An 18,269-nucleotide genomic window follows, 5' to 3' on the forward strand; every position below is an offset into this window, starting at 1 on the left:
CTATTCTTAAATTCTACGAAGGGAAGTTTTGCAGTTAACTGATCTCGAAAAATTCTCTGGACCTTTTGGTTGTTTCAGAAGGACCTGCAAAAGGCGGGAAACTAAATGCACACCTCCGAGTGACACATTTAATAGAGATATCATAAAATTCATAGATCCCGGTAGTGAGAGACATGGGGAAAACATCATCCCTGATGTTCTATAGTAAAGCACTTTTTGTTTCGCAGTTTTATGTAGCGCAAACTCTAGACAATGCTATTTGAGCTCATTACATGAGCACCTGTTACATTACCAAGATCACATTCATGTTTTATAGGCTTAGGGAGATTAAGGGCCTGATTAAGACTATGGCGGTCCACTGGACCGCCAGACTGCCAGTTCACCCTCTTTATTACGAGTTTGGCGGTTGGATCATCAGTGGACCACAGCTACTGCCTGGGGGTCCATAATCCTGTGGTGGTGGCACAGCGTTCCGAGAAAGTAATATGCTGGTGGTACCACTGCGGCACCGCCGAGCATATCACAAGTTTCTTCACCACCCTCCTTTTCATGGTGGTGAGCCCACTATGAAAGGTGTGGTGGTGAGGAAACTAACGGGGCCTTAGCAGGGCCCCCTGTTGCCTCTTTGCATAGGGGTGCATGCAGGGGGGCACATGGTGTGCCCCCTGTATTTATGCACCCTCTATTCCTGCACAGGAAGAAATGCACAGAATGGTAAATTCCTTTCTGTGCAGGAACGTGCTGCAGTGCTCCCAAGGCCTGGCCTATCTAAGGTTGCCCCTTGAGCCACTGTGGCACCGCCACAGCATGCATCACCCGTCATGATTGAACTCGTAATTCTCAGGTGGTCTGACTATGAGTTTGGCTGTCTGGCCCGCAGGAAATCTGCCAAACTGGTAATCAGGACCTAAGTGATTTGCCTTGAATCACAGGATGTTGAGCCAATGCTAAGACTAGAACCTGGTTCCTCTGTTCTGAAGACAGCAGCTCTGGCCGCAACCCTAATTCCACACCCCTGAATCAGGATCAATATCATATATATATATATACACACACACAAAAGGGTTATAATGTTCTCCTCCTGATAGGCATATCTACTGTGATAGATAGACCTTGGACAACCATTTCAGTTGCCCCATCTCTCATGTCATTACACTAGAACATATATTTTGCAGGATCTCCTTGGTAAACATGACTTCTCCTCCCATCCTCCCATTGTTTTCCCAGCTCTACTAGTTACTATGTCATCCAAGCCTTTATTTTGTTTTTCTCAAGTATTAATGAAGTGTAGTGCAAAATCTCCTTCAAGTCATTTGGTTGTATGCCAGATAACTCCTTGCAAAGTGGTACAGTTCCTATCAGTAAGGCATGGATTACCAAGCATTTTAAAAAAAACTTAGCGTTCATGCATCTAGGGTCAGACTGGCTTATGTAGCATAACAGTAGTGCCCAAGGGGCTGGTCTCACAGGTCAGTTTAGGGGTTGGCATTTTTATTGTTGTGGGCCTGTTTTATCACTTGCTGTGCAGGGTTTTATTGTTGATTTCCCCTACATTAAAACAAACAATAACTCCAGCAAGCTCAAATCCATACAGTCTTTCATACCTTGCAAAACACTTATACAGTGTATCTTTACAAATTGAAAATGGCCCTGATTAGCAAACATGGGCCACTTTTTTAAGTATCATATTGATTAATGGGGGCACTTTTATTTTGGTGCACAGGCCAAATTTCTTTCCCAGTGCAACTCTACCTGCGTTACACCAATGACCCTCTATCACGTTTCTCAAATGCATTATTATAATCAGTTGTTCTTCACTAGAATGCAATGTACTTTAAATCGAAGTAATTTTATTTGCCATCAAGAGTTACCTTTTTTTTAGTGCACATGATTTCAACCATTCAATCATCTGGTAATTCCTGGCCAGATTCTTCTGCTATTTATAATTATTACCATAGTTGAATTAACAAGAAGTCCAGGAGCAACAGAGCCATAACTGGGTTCAACTGCACAGATCTGAGCGTGTCATTAGTATCCAAATTATTTTCACAAAGAAGCCAGGGTGGAGGTGGATCTCAGCAACATTGAAAGCTTCACTGTGGCAGAGCTGAATCGTTGAGCAGGGCGAGGAGAATGAAGCTAACAAAGGAGCTCAGATTTCACTTGCAGATGCTGGAATTACCAGAGTGGATGCAATTGACCGTATGGAACACAGAAGCCCAAAAGGGGAGTCAAAAGGACCTTGAGCCTGAAGCAATGGTCCAGGTGCCTGCCAGCAAAAGGAAGGGCAGGTGGCAAAGGAAACCTGCCCCTAAATTTCCCACAGTCTGAGAGGAACCTGAACCTGAAGGTGACCACACAGACCCTACCAGGGAGGACACTGCTGCCCTGGGAGACCTACCTGGATTAGTAGGTTGGAATACTGAAGTATTACAATGCCAGGCAGAATTATGAAACTGCGGGAGTACCTTCTCTTGGGAGCCTATTGTAGCAAGCAGAAGACAATGCACATGGTGACACCTCTGGTGATCAACATATCTAGTTGGTAAATGGTATCCTGTACAGTGAACCTAAGGTACCATAACCTGGGTCAACCGATGTTTTGGTGGTCCCTTAACTGCTACATGTCCTTCCTACAGAAACTGGCTCTTTACACCTCTCTGGTAGGACATCCGGGGCAGGCCAAAACTTTTGATATTCTGGTCACCCGCTTTTTTTTGCCCTGAATTAGGATGGCAAACAGATCCTTTGTGACCTGCCAGGCCAGTGGAAAATCGAGAACCAAAGCCAGAATCACACTATGCCTTCACAGCACCAGCAACAGATCGCATTGTGTCTTTAGCACACAATCCTTCTGCATGCAAGTAATTACAACGACTTGCTTTAGGGGGGTGAATTGTGGAGTGGTGTTGGAACGAAAGTCCATCACCTTCCCTACTGTTGCGCAGACTGGAGTTGGAATAGTAAATTAAGCTATTCCAAAATCCATCACCCCCCCAAAGGCAAGTTGTTAAAACAACTTGCGTGCAGAAAAAATAGTATGCTTAATTTGCATTCATTCAAATGACAGAGTTCCTAAGGCATGCATGAAAAATGCATGCAGAATTCCATCATGCATTCTGCAAAATCATCAGTGGTAAAGCATATTGCCCCCCTAGTTCCATTTGCTCTAAAAGGGTGGGAATTGATACTGTTGGGCCTCTGGACCCCAAGACTCCCTTAGACAACAGGTAAATCCTGGTCTTGGTGGACCATGCCACAGAGTAACCTGAGGCCATTCATCTGAGATCGATGACTGTGCCCATGGTGGCCTGGGTACTGATGGGGATTTTTACCTGTGAGGGTTTCCCCATGGAGGTTGTGTCTGAGAGAGACACTGACTTCATGTCTGCACACATGAAGTCAATGTAGGATGAGTGTGAGGTGACCTACAGGTTCTCCACACCATACCTCCCCTGACAAATGGACTTGTTGGGAGATTCAAAAAGAACAAGGAAGGCATGATTATGGACCTATCAGAGCACTTGAGTGTGAGTGGGACACCCTCTTGCCATGCTTACTATTTGCACACAGGAAGTACGTCAGAAGTGAGGTTTTGTTTTATCCACCCTTTGAACTTCTGTGTGGGTACCCTGTGCATGAACCTCTCAATCTAGTGACGGAGGGGTTGGAACAAGCTGCCACAAACCCCCCACCCCAAGATGGAGCGAGCTAAATGTTGGGTCTCCGGTCTCATATAACGCACTTCTGAAAAGAGGCCACAGAGAACCTGGTCCTCAAACAGGAATTCATGAAGCACTTATACGACCAGAAGAACACTCTGCTAGAGTCATTCTGGCCAAAAGTTGTGGGAGATGGAACCTGCGTAGCATCAGACCTTGAAGGGCCAGTGGACCGGGGTATTAAAGTAAAGGAATGAATAGGGAGATCACCTACCTAGTGGAGCTCAAGACATTCACGAACACTTAAGGATCTTGAATATGAACTGCCTCAAGCACCATTTCAAGACGTCTGATGTGACTATGTTGTTGGTGACAGATGAAAGTGATGAGAAGAAAAACAAACCTCTTCCAGACTGCCTGTCTTCCAAAGAACCGGACCAAAGGTTAGCGGTGCTATGTTGCTGGGATTCTGCACCTACACAGAACTATGTGCAGGAAAACAGGACCTCGGTGAATAGGGGTGTACCAACTTATCACCTTAGTACCCAAAATCCCAAAACCGACTAGCTATAGTGTATCATTCGTTCTCCTCCAAAATCACAAAGCTACAAATGATTAGACAACCCAGAACACAACACTCCCGACTCTCAGGAATCCCGGTAGCAAGACATACCCTTTCGCTCGCTCGCTCACTCGTACTTGTCCACAATAAGAATTGGCAGAGTCACTGTAATAGTTTAAAATATTTATTTTAACTATCATGCTCTATAATGCAGTATACAAGCCACTACTAGCAGTAAAATGCATAAACTCAAAACAATTAGCATTGTTACAATTCCATAGAGTATTAAGGGGGAAGTCATTATATAAAGAAAGTGGAAAAGGGGATATAAGGCCTAACCACCCTCCCTTGACCGGAGGAAGTTTATTATATAAAAGAAGATCTCTGGGCTTTATTTTCAGACCCCTAGATGGAAGGTTTACATCATAGGAACAGCATAGCTCTGCTCCATGGAAAGGGCTCTCTCCAAGTGTTAAAGCAAAATGCATCCCCATTATATCAAAGCACGAGTCTCCAGCAGTGCAGCTGTGTTTACATTGTTTTGTCTAGGTGCTAGGGACTGACTAGAACAGAATAACAAGGGGCATTGTTTATCGACCTTGCCCATCGTGTTCAGACTAAACTCCAGGAACTAAGGAGAGAATGTGAAAGGCTGACAGTTCTCATGTGAAAGGCATAAACAGAGTCTTGCAAAATAAAGAGCATGTAGTAACGTGTGCAAATTCAGCAGCATGGCAGCAAAGCTTATGCTAACTTAGCAATGCCGACAATGAGCCTAAGGGCCATATAAGATGACAAATTAGAGGATGCTGCAATCCACATTCCCACACTGACTCCGGAACAGGAGATAGAAGGTTGCCACTTGATGGGGCGACTCTCTCAACTTTTCTCATTAACGCCAGTGCACACTGCCTGGTGTACCCATGATATCGAGTCGACACAGGGAACAGCAGGCCTGTCAAGAACAAAACCTACATGCTATCTGGGAAAGTGAAAGCCAGCATCAAGAATGAGGTTTCCCAAATGTTGGATTTGGGGGTGTCTGCGCCCTCCTGTAGTGCCTGGATCAGTCCATTAGTACTGACTGAGTTGTGCCAGAAAGCACTGGATACCCAGAAGGAAACCATGTGCACAGCACCAGTGCTCAGAGCCACTGACGTCTCTAAAGAATTCCTAGTCCAGATGTATGCTTCAGAGCATTACATTGGGGTGTTAGTTTACAGCTGAACAATGAGGGCTTGGACTAACCTGTATCCTTCATCAGGAGAAGGCTACTCCCCAGGGAGCAGTGGTGCAATGTAATCGAGAGGGAAGCATTTGCAGTGGTCTAGGCCCTGAAAAAGTTGAGTCCATACATATTTGCCACTCATTCCAAGTTCAAGTAGACAAAGAGACCTGGCTGGTGGCTGATGCAAATGCAGGTTGAGAATACAAAGCAATTGTGGTGGTCTATGTTTTTATAGGGAATCGAATTAATGGTGGAACATTGCCTAGGGACTGACCACGCCAATGATGATGGTCTTTCCAGTTTTTCCCGCCCTAGTGATGCAAACTCCCATCAGAGTTGCTTGTTCTCCTGGCTTCTGCTGGGGGGAGACAAGGGAGGTAGGGGACACATGTTGGAAATTGCCATCTTTTTTGTAGCACATTTAATTAGCTTGTAAGTCCCTAGTATATGGTACCACGTGTACCCTTGGGTCTTCAAATTGAAGGATTCTAATTGGCTGCACCACTCATTATACCGCACACAACAGTAGCACTGTAGAACATATCTTCAGGCCTGCCAATGCACCCTTTGGGATAGCTCTATCAAACAACCATTTTGTAATTCTTAAATTGCGGATGAAAATGCGACTTGCAATTAGAGAAATCACAAAAAAATGCAAATCGGTAATGAATCGCTAATTGCTCCCCCATACGCAATTTGTGATTTCACATTTGGTCACAAAATGTGAATGGGGGTTGCAAATAGCAATTGGAGGTCACAAATATTGACAGCTGTCACCAATTGCGACTGAACAGTGCAAAAATAAAGAAACAAAATGTAAAATAAAAATGCTTTCTGGGTCACAGCAAGGACCCCAACCACAGGAAGTGCTGGCCAGAAGAAGTCTGGATAGAAGCCACAGTATGGATGACAGAAGTGCTGCACAACACCAGAGAGCAGCGGAGAGCATTGGAATATTGCACAGGAATTTCCAGCCAGAGAAGGAGAAACCCCCAAGGAAGCGCAAACTAAAGTTCTCAGAAAAAGAACTAGAGATACACACAGAGGAGTCCTGCAACTACCATGAACAGCTGTTTGGACATGCATCCTTAACCATGCCTGCAACCCAGAAATGCAAGATGTGGAGGGATATGCAGCTGAAAATTAATGCTGTTGGTGCTGCCCAGTGCTCGGTTAAAGAAATATGCAACCTCAAAGTGGTGCAACCTCTGGTCTCGCACCCAAAAAAAATGGCCAACAGCCTGAGTGAGTCCTGGGCAACAGGAGAAGGTCCATCAACCCTACCCCCCTCCAAGATATTGGAGACATAAGTGGAGACAACCCTCAAGTGAGAGGCAGTTGTGGGTTTTGGCAGTCTTGACACATCAGCAGCTGCATCATAGCAAGGTAAGTGTACACCTGTGTTAATGTATGGTAGATGCATGTGAACCTATTACCAAGACAGGCAGAAAAGCATGGCACCAATACACAGCAACAGTAGCCCTCTACGTGCATCATAGGACTTGTAGTGTAAAAATCCCAAGGTACACTCAGTGTTAGACATTTATTCAAAATAGTGAGTACCACTCAATGGCATCCCCAAACAACAAAATTAATAGTGTGTCCTTTATCTAATAGATGCATGTGATGAAGAACTAGATTCTCCAACTGGTGAGTTAGACATACAGGTTCCAAAGGATGGGGAAGGAGCAGTATTTGAGGATCGTGTACTCACGACACCTCATGCTCACTCTAGTGGTGCGGCAATCTCGCCACAGCCACCTTCATGTGATGAAGAGGAGCCCGTCCAGCCGACCAACACCATCCAGCCATGAGTTGTCAGCCTCCCACAACAGCATACTACAGTGCGTGCATGTAAGTGACAGACCTCATGTGCATGCACCTTTTGTCTCCCAGCCCTGTGAAGGACACAAATCAATGTTTGGTGAACTTGAGGCATCCATGCTGCATATTCAGTGCTTGAAGCACAAAGAAATAAAAGGGGTGATCTGTAAATTACATAACATTCAGTATGAAATGTCCCAGGGATTCAACACAGTGGCCAATAAAATGGACAGGCTGACTGATGTAATTGAGAAACAGTAGCAACAGGAGACACAGAGAGAGGAGTAGTGATGTGCACATGTCTGCCTTAACAAGCTCCATTGGACAACTTGCACATGTGACCTAAGCCTTATACAAAAGAACTGAGAAACTACAGGCCAAAATGGGGCAGGGTAGTGAGGATGTCACACGGGCCCTTGGCTACATCAACACTGCTCTGGAGGTCATACAGAGTGTGCAAAATGTTGGTGGGGGTTTTGAAATGCCTGCCTGATAGTGAGGTTAGGCCAAGTGTCAGCAGCCTCTCTGCCACTGAAGTCCAAGTGCTGCAATAAAGTTCTACCTGTACTCCTGCACCTCCACATGATTTAACAACACATAGTGGATATACCCCGAATTGATCCTGGAGGGTCATGCTTTTGTTTCATGTCAAGTTGGTGATGCACGCTCTATCACTGTTCTGGTGTGCCTATCAGCTGTGTTGTACCTCTCTCATTCTGGTTGGCTGCTGAAAGGTAGGGTGTGAGGATCCATGGGCATATGGCGTATGGCGTATGCACTGTCACCTGAAAGATGTGAAATTGTGTAAGCCAACAAATTTATTATGTGTCTTGCGCAACTACATTTATGTTTGTACATATATTTTCAATAACTAATCAATATCCATCATAAAACTCCTCAGTTTCAAGTTGTCTGTAAATGCCACTGTGTCTAAACATGGATGAATCAGGAGTGCTTCCAAAATATTTTGGGACAATATCTCTGATTAATTTTGTGGCTTTGCACACAACTTGTATGTTGAGGGAATGTGTATTTTTCTGGTTTCTAAATAGATAGTCATTATGGGATGGGAGACATATGGCTACATATGTCCCATCTATAAACCCTTTAACATGTGGGAAATTGACTATTCAGAAAAAATCTAATTTGGTGCTTTGTATTGCCTGTGCATTCCTAGGCAGGTAAATATAGCCGTGGATGTAGATGAGCATGCCATCTATGAAACTCCTAAAGAAACATCAGGCACACTTTAGGAAACCCATCACATCCTGGTAACTTCCACTGGTAGTAAGTGCAATGAGCACCTGAAAATTGGTGGGGATTGAATAGCTGTCCAGGATAGCTGTGCTACTTAGTCTGTACTGGTCGTATATTTCCTCCTCTGTATTATTGAGCAGGGTCAGCCTGGTGAAAAAAATCCTTTCCAGTCTCCTCCTCCTCTGTTGCATTGCCAGAATCCGCTTCCTCCTCGCTATCAGGTACAGGGCAGCCATTATGGAATGGCACAATGCATACTTCCCTAGTTTTTATAGTTTGCACCAATTTACTACCTGGCCTGGATTGGTTGTAAATTGCATGTGCAAATGCCTGATTTAGTAAATAGTCGCTAACTGCGACTTCCTTATGCATGCATTTAACGAATCGGTATTAGTGAATCACAAATCACAAATACCAGCTCACGAATTGGGTCACAAAAATACCAAATTGCTTTTTACTTGGATATTTTATTTGTAGTTAGAGAATGGGCTTCGAACATACTGTACCACCCATTTTTCACTCGAAGAGCCATTTGCGTCCGATCTGCGATCTGAAAATCAGTTGTACATCTGGCCCTAGATGCACAGGTTTAAACTGCCATTTTGACCTCCCAAAATAAACATTTTGCGAGGCATACACATTTATTTATTAAACTTATAAGTCAAAACTAAGGTAGACCTTCCAAGCCTACAGGGTAAGGTGTGTGGTATTTTAAAAAGTAACATATTTACATTTAAGTTTTTACATGTCCTGGCTGTGGCAAGGCTGGCTCTCCCATAGGTTAACACTGGTTAACCTATGCTGTCACCTGGTCCCTATTGCTACCCTGTGATGAGATGTGCATTGCTTCCAGACAGTGAAGAATGTGCCCTGGGTGTAGGTAAAGGGACTCTGGCAAACCCATGCCACCCCTCAACATTGGATAGCACAGGATCTTGTAAGACATAAGCAAATGCCCCTTCCAAATAAACCCTAAAACTGCAGACTTCAAATCAACAAAAAATAACAACTTGACAAACCCTTAGTAAGGAGAGCTTGGAAAAGATAAAGGATTGTTGGAAGGATATTCATTTTCATATTATTTCTTTCCCTGTCTTTGAAATGGACATGGGTGAGGGCAATGTCTTCAAATCCAGAAAAAAAACATTTTAAGCAATTTTGAATTATATAAACAATAGAGATCAGACACTAAAGAAATAATACTAATACCCAAATGACAGATCAAATGTTCATTCCACTCAAATGAAATATGCTTTACTAATGCTCAGTTTAAAGTCAAGTTTAGGATTGTGAACTTGGAGACCTAAGTCTTACATGCTGCCACTCACCTAAATGTCTGCAGATGTATCATTAGTCGGGGATAATTATATAGCATACGTTAAGGTGAGTAGAATGTTGCCACTAAATAATTACATTTTATGGGTGTCCAAACTAAACTGTATTCTCAATCTCCCTTGATATGAATAGCAAATGGTTCAATACCAAGTCCAAAAAGGAAGTACAAAGTGGACTGCCATCATATGTACCCTTGAATGAGCAAAAAAGACATGCCATACTTCAATAGAGGCCTATCTTTGAGGAAAGTGAAAGGGCACCCAGCCATTGTCCATAATATGAATCTGAGGCCAAGTCAGGTCTTATGCAAGTCCTTCTAAAGGAAGCACTGTTCAATCCACTTCAATACTTTCACATCTAAGGAAGCAAGTATCTCAGGGACCATTCTTTTTAACCTTCTCTAGGAAGTGAACCACGCTTATATTAAGGGCCTGATAAACTTTAATAATCCCAGAATATTCAGGATGTTTGCATTCCACATGAGTATCTGGGTTTTAGTAAACAAGATAGTATTCACATTGATCATGTCTATAGCCCTGTGTGAGTAGCACAGTACGGAGTTGTTAGAAATTGGGTCTCTAGTTGCCAGAGGTTTGCACACTGACCAAGCAGAGACCACAATTCTAGTTAGACACTTTAAATTAACCTGTGCTCACCCTCTGGAATCTTGCCACAGAGCTGGCAGGCTTAACTTGAGAGCAGTAGCGGCTCGTGGAGGGAGTTCAGTGGGGCAGTGAGGCGAGGCGGGGGAGGGGCAGGGTGGGGAAATGTAAACATCTGGATATGGATGAACGGAGTTTTTAGAAATTGAGTTTTTAGTTGGCAGAGGTTTGCACCCTGTCCAAGCAGAGACCACACTCCTAGATAGACACTTTAAATCAACCTATGCTCACCCTCTGGAATCTTGCCACAGAGCTGGCAGGCTTAACTTAAAAGGCAATGTGTAAAGTACTTGTGCAACACACACACACAGTAACACAATGAAAATTCTACAAAACAACTCCACACAGGTTTAGGTAAATAGAAAATATATTCTGAGTAAAAACAAGACCAAAACAACGCAAGTCCAATCAGTAGAAGTAAAGATATGATTTTTTAAAGAATAAATTTAAAAACAGTGCTTTGAAGTAAATAGCGATAAAAAGTTACTTGAAGTCAGGAGGGACGAGAAAAAATCCGATGTTCGGTCCGACCACGATGGTGGGCAGGCAGGCTATGAGACTCACACAAGTTCCACTGAAACAATACCTTGAATAGAGCAAAGTCTCAATGCTGTAGGCACGATGTATGAATCTTTTCATGCAGTTGGTTCACTGTGTCGTCGTCGAGCTCCGTTGAGGTGAAGGCAATGCATCATCGTTGCGCAGAGCGTCATCTTTAGGCCATTCAGGCTGTAGAACCATTGTCATTGAACATCCTCTGTGTTGGCATGAAAGAGAGATGGATCAGTTCCTGCCGGTACAGTGGCGACAATGTGTAGGTTTTGTAGAAAAACAGCTGCAGAACCAGCACCTACGGCACACAGAGCTCAGTGAAGAGCAGAGAAACTTCCACTTTCTAAAAAATCTCTTGACGGGGAGTGAGTGGTTGAAAAGTTTCAGCACTCCATCCATCATCTTGTATGTTTGCTATGTTTCTCCTAAATAGCCAAGGGTATGCCCGGACGTGGGTTCCTTGCTCACTGTGCCACTGAATTTACGCTAGCCTGGCTGATGAGGAGTGATGCCCCGAAACCGGTCCTAGGATGCTTTTTTTCTGGTCATGGGAGAATCTAGCCTGTCAGTTCGGGCTGGACTTGTGGAAATATGGATTTTTCTGATCAGTTATGTCCCCTATCTTGGACCCCAACGGTTTCATGTATGAATCACAAGTACATGTATGTTCCCTCCAGTTCCAGTTATGAAGACGCAAACACATGTGCGTCCACCGTCAACATGTCCTTTTTCAGATCCGCCATGAATGGGCCGGATATTCCATCCCTAAGTATGAAAGGCCACCGGCTTTATATGGTTCACTTATGCCATTTTACAGTCCAGGCAAGTAGGCCCTGATTCTGTCATCAAGCTTTTCTTGCCTTCTGCCTCTGAAAGCTCCAGTCTGAGCCTGCATCTGTGACCATGAACTTTGTCTCATTCCCTGCGCGGCTCACGGTGCCTGACATCAGCCTGTTGCCTGCCAAAAACTGTATTTCACCTTCGAAAATTATCTGCTCCGCTCCCTGCCCAATGCATTCCTGTCTAGTAGTTTAAGTCAACATTCTTCCAGCTACCGAGCAAAGGCCCAGCTTCTCTGTCTTTATGCAAGTAATTCATAGCCCTATTATTATGGAAGACTTCTGCCCTCGCATCTAGTGTAGACACTTAGACGCTTGTACACGCACTAACAGTCAGTATAGTCAGTATAGAATAAGATTCTACTCTAAGAGACCTCTCTTTTGGATAACATAGTTCTTTAAACATAGGATGTTAGATATGATTTGGGATTAGGTTGACTTGACCCTCCAGACTTCTGTCGCCACATGTAGAGCTAAATGTCAAGTCCCCTTCACCCCCTAGTTGCACGTCAATCATACGTCATGCTGCTGTGCGCGCATTTATGCCAAGTATTTCTGCTGACATTGCGAAATTCTTTCATGGAACCACCCTATTATGACATCATACCTGATGACGTTCTTAGTTACACCCAGTTACGCCCACTTTTGCTACGCATGTATGTTTTATCTTTACTATCAATTGTTACGCCTCCTGCATTTACTTCACTGTAATGCCTATTGTATAAAAGTGATTACTTATCAATAAAGTATGTACTTCACTTCCTGAACCTCCGTGGTGATGGAACTTGGAGTCCACGATTCGAATCGTCCATTGGAATAAAGCCCATTCCGAACCTCTAATACCACGGATTTTGCCTCTTATTTTACTGAGCTATTTTTATTATTTTTCTGTATCAAATTAAGTCCCGGTAATTAAATTATTTACCACATGAATGGCGCCCGAACAGGGACACTTTCTCATCTCACGCGCCGGCGGTGCGTTGCAGGCCCGGTCTCCTGCCACAGCTGGACGGACAACAACGCGTACCAGCAGGATTTCCTGTATCTCCCTCCGGTCAAGCAGGGGCGACTGAGGCTGCGATCAACACCCAGACGAGGCGGTGAGAAGTGCGAAGTATCCCGACCAGAGCCTAGCTGAGAGAGCAAGATCCGAGGTATACAGAGGCCCACCAAGTTCCGAAGTTCCGAAGTTCCGAGGTTTCCGATGTTCCGAAGTTTTCGAGTCGAGTCCAGTCCGGTCCAGTCCAGTTCAGTTCCGTTCCGAGGCCTTCCGTTCCGAGCTACCCGGTGAGTACCATTGCTGGGGAGGCGTTCTGACGTGCACATAGCCTGTGCCGGTCAAGACGGGTTTGGGTACACAAATCCGGTCTGCACTGTTTTAGCAGTGTATCTGTACTGTTTAGCAGTATATCTAGTATATCAAGTATATAAATTCAGAATAATTCAGTTAGTGCCGTGTATTATGTTCTAGTGATTAAGTTTTCTTAGATCGTCATCATCATTGTTGCTCATTTAAATATTAAATGTTAAATGTGTTAATACGTCCCGCATATTGTGTTGTGAATGACTGTTCATTATTGTGTTTATTGTATTAATATTGTATTAAGTTTGTTCAAAGATCAAGTATCAGATCAGTTCTCAATATGCCGCTCTTTTCGAAACTAAGACAGATCACAACTAGAAAAGGGGTACTCGAAGAAGCTGTTCCTATTCCTCCTAGGGACACTCCAGGGTACTTCATGTATCAAAAACACGGTTTAGACGCTATATTATTTCTTGATTTATGGGTAGACTACACCAAGGAATTACCAGAAAGTCAGAGGTGGCCCGCAGCTGGGACCTGGGATGCAGAGTGCATCATGAAAGTAGAGGAAGAGTTATGGAAAAGGAAAGCTAGACAGTCACAGAAAGACGCCGTTGAGTTATGGCGTAAAGAATCTCATAGACGTACAGAAAAAGCACTCAGACAGGAGGAGAAAAATAAGGAGAAATCAAATAAAGTCCGAGAAAATCTATTAATTGAAGAAGGTACACGAGTGAAATCAGAACAAATAGACAGACAAAGAAATGCCCTTATGAATGGTATGTATCCCCTTCTGGCCGAAGGATTACCTAAGGCTACTCCGGAGATACCAAAAGACTTGCCACCCCCATTATTTCCAATAAAAGTGCATCCTAAGGGGCATCCTAGAACCGCAGAAGATGTTTTTCTTTCCTCATATTTAGATGACGCAGCTCCCGAGTATGCTAACCCCGCCCCACATAGACCGTCTGCCGGGGAAGTTCAACGCCAAGATCCTGTATCTGTACCTCTACAACAACAAATCCTGACACAAGTTCCGGCAAGCACATCTGTTTCTACATCTGTTCCTACAGCTGTTTCTACAGCTGTGTCCACACCTATAGTTGCTGTATCGCGTTCAACGAATCCTTTCATGTCCGGTACCCCAGACGGGGCTACCGGAGGTGCTACCAACATTTTTTCTACGCCGCCCAGAATAAATAAACTTACTCTTCAAGAATCAGCGCATCCACGTACGCCCAAACTCATAAATTCCCGCACGCTTAAGGAACTTCTTGTAGATTGTAGATATGACCCTGTGCCCGGCAAAGAGGACGAAATGATCATGGCATCATTACGTATCAGACGAGCTGCGGTGTATTTAGGGAAGCTACCAGGAATGACTATGCATCTAGATAATATATATCATTTTGTCCAAACAGGGCGAGATTCTGAATGTATTAACAGAGCTATGGAATACCAGAAAGTGGAGATACAGGGGGAACTGTTACGTTTCCTCATAAATTGTGTGATCAGAAATCAAGACCGACCGGGGGTAGATCCGGAAACAATGCAAACTCTTACCAGATGGAGCCAGAATATATCAGAAGGGAAACATGATAAGCAAACATGTATAGTAGCCATGTGCCGAAAGATCCGTAAAGAAATAGAACGCTTACACGAAGAGAGATTAGCGGTAGACCAGTTCGAACAAAACGAGGAGGAGGAAGGATCAGGACTGCCCACAGGACAGTCAGAAACCATAGCCTATGTAGGTAGAGGAAGATCTTGTAATAGTACTAGATGTTTTACTGACCCGATACGTCCGATATGTCCAGATAATAGCAGGAATTTCCAAACACCTATAATAAATATAAGGTCCCCCGAGCATTCGTTCCAAGCCGCTGACAAATTACTCCGAGAACGAAGGGGTTATCATTTACTCGATTCTATGGATGAACAAGAATTAGCCAGGTCAGCCGTTCATTGGGTTGACAGTCCCGGAAAATATGGTGATGATACAGTAGCACACACATTTTTGAACCTCACCCCAGATGAACAGCGTTTAGCTGGGATTTATATGATTCAACAACTTCTTTTACTATATAAAAGTCAACATTCAGATCCTGGTCCCTTACCTGATATATTGACTGAATTACTCACGAATAGATGGAGAGGTTCAGGTACTAAGTTAATTAGAGAAATACTAGAATCAAGAAAGCAGTACATTCTTTTTGTATGCCCAGAACATGTCTCACTGCCCATCAAGGAAAGAACGACGTATTACATGGACAGACAGAATCCCTTACGAGAAGTACACCCAATAAAGGGCGAGGACAATCAGTTTAAACGTGTATTTGTATATACGCCCATATCGAAAATAGAATTGTTAGAAATGAAGAAAGTGGTACCCAGTCATGACAAAGATCCAGCGGGTTTTCACCGAGAAATTAAAGACATGCTACTCATGGGAGAGTATACCTATCCCGACATTATGACAATATTGAAGGTATTAATGCCTGCGGGCATTTATGAAAAACTCAAGGAAAAAGAGTGGGAGGTGGGAGACCAAAAGATAGAATGGACAGCATTAGAAAACGAAGAAAAGGCCCGAGGTCCAGGTTCAGGGCTTGGGGATAAAACTAAAGCACTACCAGGTTTACTAGTACAGGTACTGCCACGTTTATTAACTACGAAAAAGGAAGACTGGGGTGCAATCTCAGCCTGTAAACAAAAGCAAGATGAAGACACTAGTGATTTCTATGCCCGATTCGAAAAATGTTTTGGTATAAATAGTGGCATAAAAGCAAGTAGCGAATCTTACCCACATCTGTTTGTGACAAAATTAGTTGAAAATTCCTTGCCCCAAGTGAAGAATAGAGTATTAAAATTCGAGAGTACCTGGCAAGGTAACACCCCATCACAAATGTTACAAATGTTACAGTATCATCACAATAGAATTAGAGAGGAACAAGAACATGAACAAAGACGCATGAAAGACACAAAAATGAAAATGCTAGTCTCCCAGACGGTTCCAGCTGAAGGTCATAAAAAGGGTACGACACAGTCCGGTGATTCAGCAGGACCTGTAAAAGGGACATGCAACTATTGTAAACAACCAGGTCATTACATACACGATTGCCCAGTCCTGAAGCGTAATATCGCCACAGGTATTACAAAAGAAAGACCACGGCCACCTAGACAGGATCAGAATGAACAAGGAGCCCCGCAGCATGCACAGTCCATGCCAGCTCCACAACAGTCTATACAGTTTGTGCCAGCTGCACCAGCGCTGCCTGTTGCTGCCACACAAACCACGACACGACAGCTGTACCAGACCGCACAGTACGACTATCCTGATTATCAACGATACGCATGAACCAGCCTAGAGAGGGAAGTTGGCTTACCCCTTATCGAGGTCCCTGTAGACCAAGAAGGACCTTATGTACATAGTGAACTATTAGGCCAAGATAGAAAATTTTTACTTGATACAGGGGCAAGTCGAACAACCATAAAACGTAGTGAAGTTCCAGGGGCACCCCTCTCAGGCTCACAGAATATTTCCCTTGGTTTTTCAGGAAAACCTATTGTTAATGAAGTATCACAGCCTCTTCCACTTACGATTGGACCCTTGACCCGAACTACAGATTTATTGCTTACTAAATCATGTCCAGAAAACTTGTTAGATATAAAAACACTGAAAGCTCTAGGAGCTATAATATGTTGTTCTCCGGAAGGAGTAAGATTGTTTTTACGTGATTTCAAAGGTCACTATGTGTCTCGAGACATGGATCCCCGACTGCAGACTTTACCTACACAGTTATGGGCACAAGGCCCTACTGATGTTGGTTGCATGAATATTACGCCATATCGAGTTACACTAAAGGCAGGAGTGGTACTACCACGAATGCGACAATACAAGTTACCACCAGATGCTGTAGTGGCTTTACTGCAAATCATTGACGAGCTCATTGCCCAAGGAGTGGTTGTGGAAACAGACTCCAATGTATGTAATTCCCCGATAATTCCGATTCTTAAACGAACAGATCCAAAGGCCCCGCCAGTATATCGATTGGTTATTGATCTGCGCGAATTGAACAAATGCATTGTGCCACAATTCCCTGTGGTCCCAGATATCTCGTCATTACTGACAGCTATTGATTCCAAAGCCACGTTCTTTACTGTAATTGATCTCAAGAATGCCTTTTTCAGCGTCCCAATAGATCCGGAAAGCCAATACCTGTTCGGATTTAGTTTAAATGGACGTAGCTTTAAATTCACGCGCGCACCTCAAGGATTTACAGAAAGCCCCAGCATCTATAGCCAAGCACTGAAACGAGAACTCGACAGTATCCACATGCCAGTCAACACTGCCCTGCTTCAATATGTCGATGATCTGCTGATCACCGCTAGAAGCGAACCTGAATGTGAGAAAGCATCACTGACAGTTTTACAATTTCTAGCCGAAAAGGGGCACAAGGTGTCCCCTTCCAAGCTGCAATTCTGTGTCCAGCGAGTTGTTTACCTTGGTCACTCGCTGTCCAAGGAGGGAAGGCAGCTTACACCAGATCGCATCCAGCTAATTGCTAATATGCCAATACCCAAGACACAAAAGGAGGTGCGGGCTTTCATAGGCCTTACTTCATATTGTAGGCAGTGGATCCCTCAGTATGCATTTCGAGCAAAACCACTCATTCAATTGACAACACAGGAGGCAGCCACATCGACTGTTCTCCCTTGGACTCAGGAACATGCACAAGCTTTTGAAAGCCTAAAGAAAGCCTTATGCCAAGCACCTGTTCTAGCAACACCATGTTACAATAAACAGTTTACACTCTTTGTTACAGAACGCGAAGGTACTGCCTTGTCAGTACTCACACAGGAACAAGCAGGATCACACAAACCATGTGCTTATTTTTCTAGTACATTAGATCCCGTAGCTCAGGCTTTGCCCGCGTGCCTAAAATCAGTGGCAGCAACAGCTTTAGCAATCAGACAAAGCGATGCCATAGTGTTAGGACATCCATTGACAGTACAAGTACCACATGCAGTAGAGGTTCTTGTGA

Source organism: Triturus cristatus, chromosome 11 (assembly GCF_964204655.1).
Source record: "Triturus cristatus chromosome 11, aTriCri1.1, whole genome shotgun sequence".
In the NCBI taxonomy this organism is placed as follows: Eukaryota; Metazoa; Chordata; class Amphibia; order Caudata; family Salamandridae; genus Triturus; species Triturus cristatus.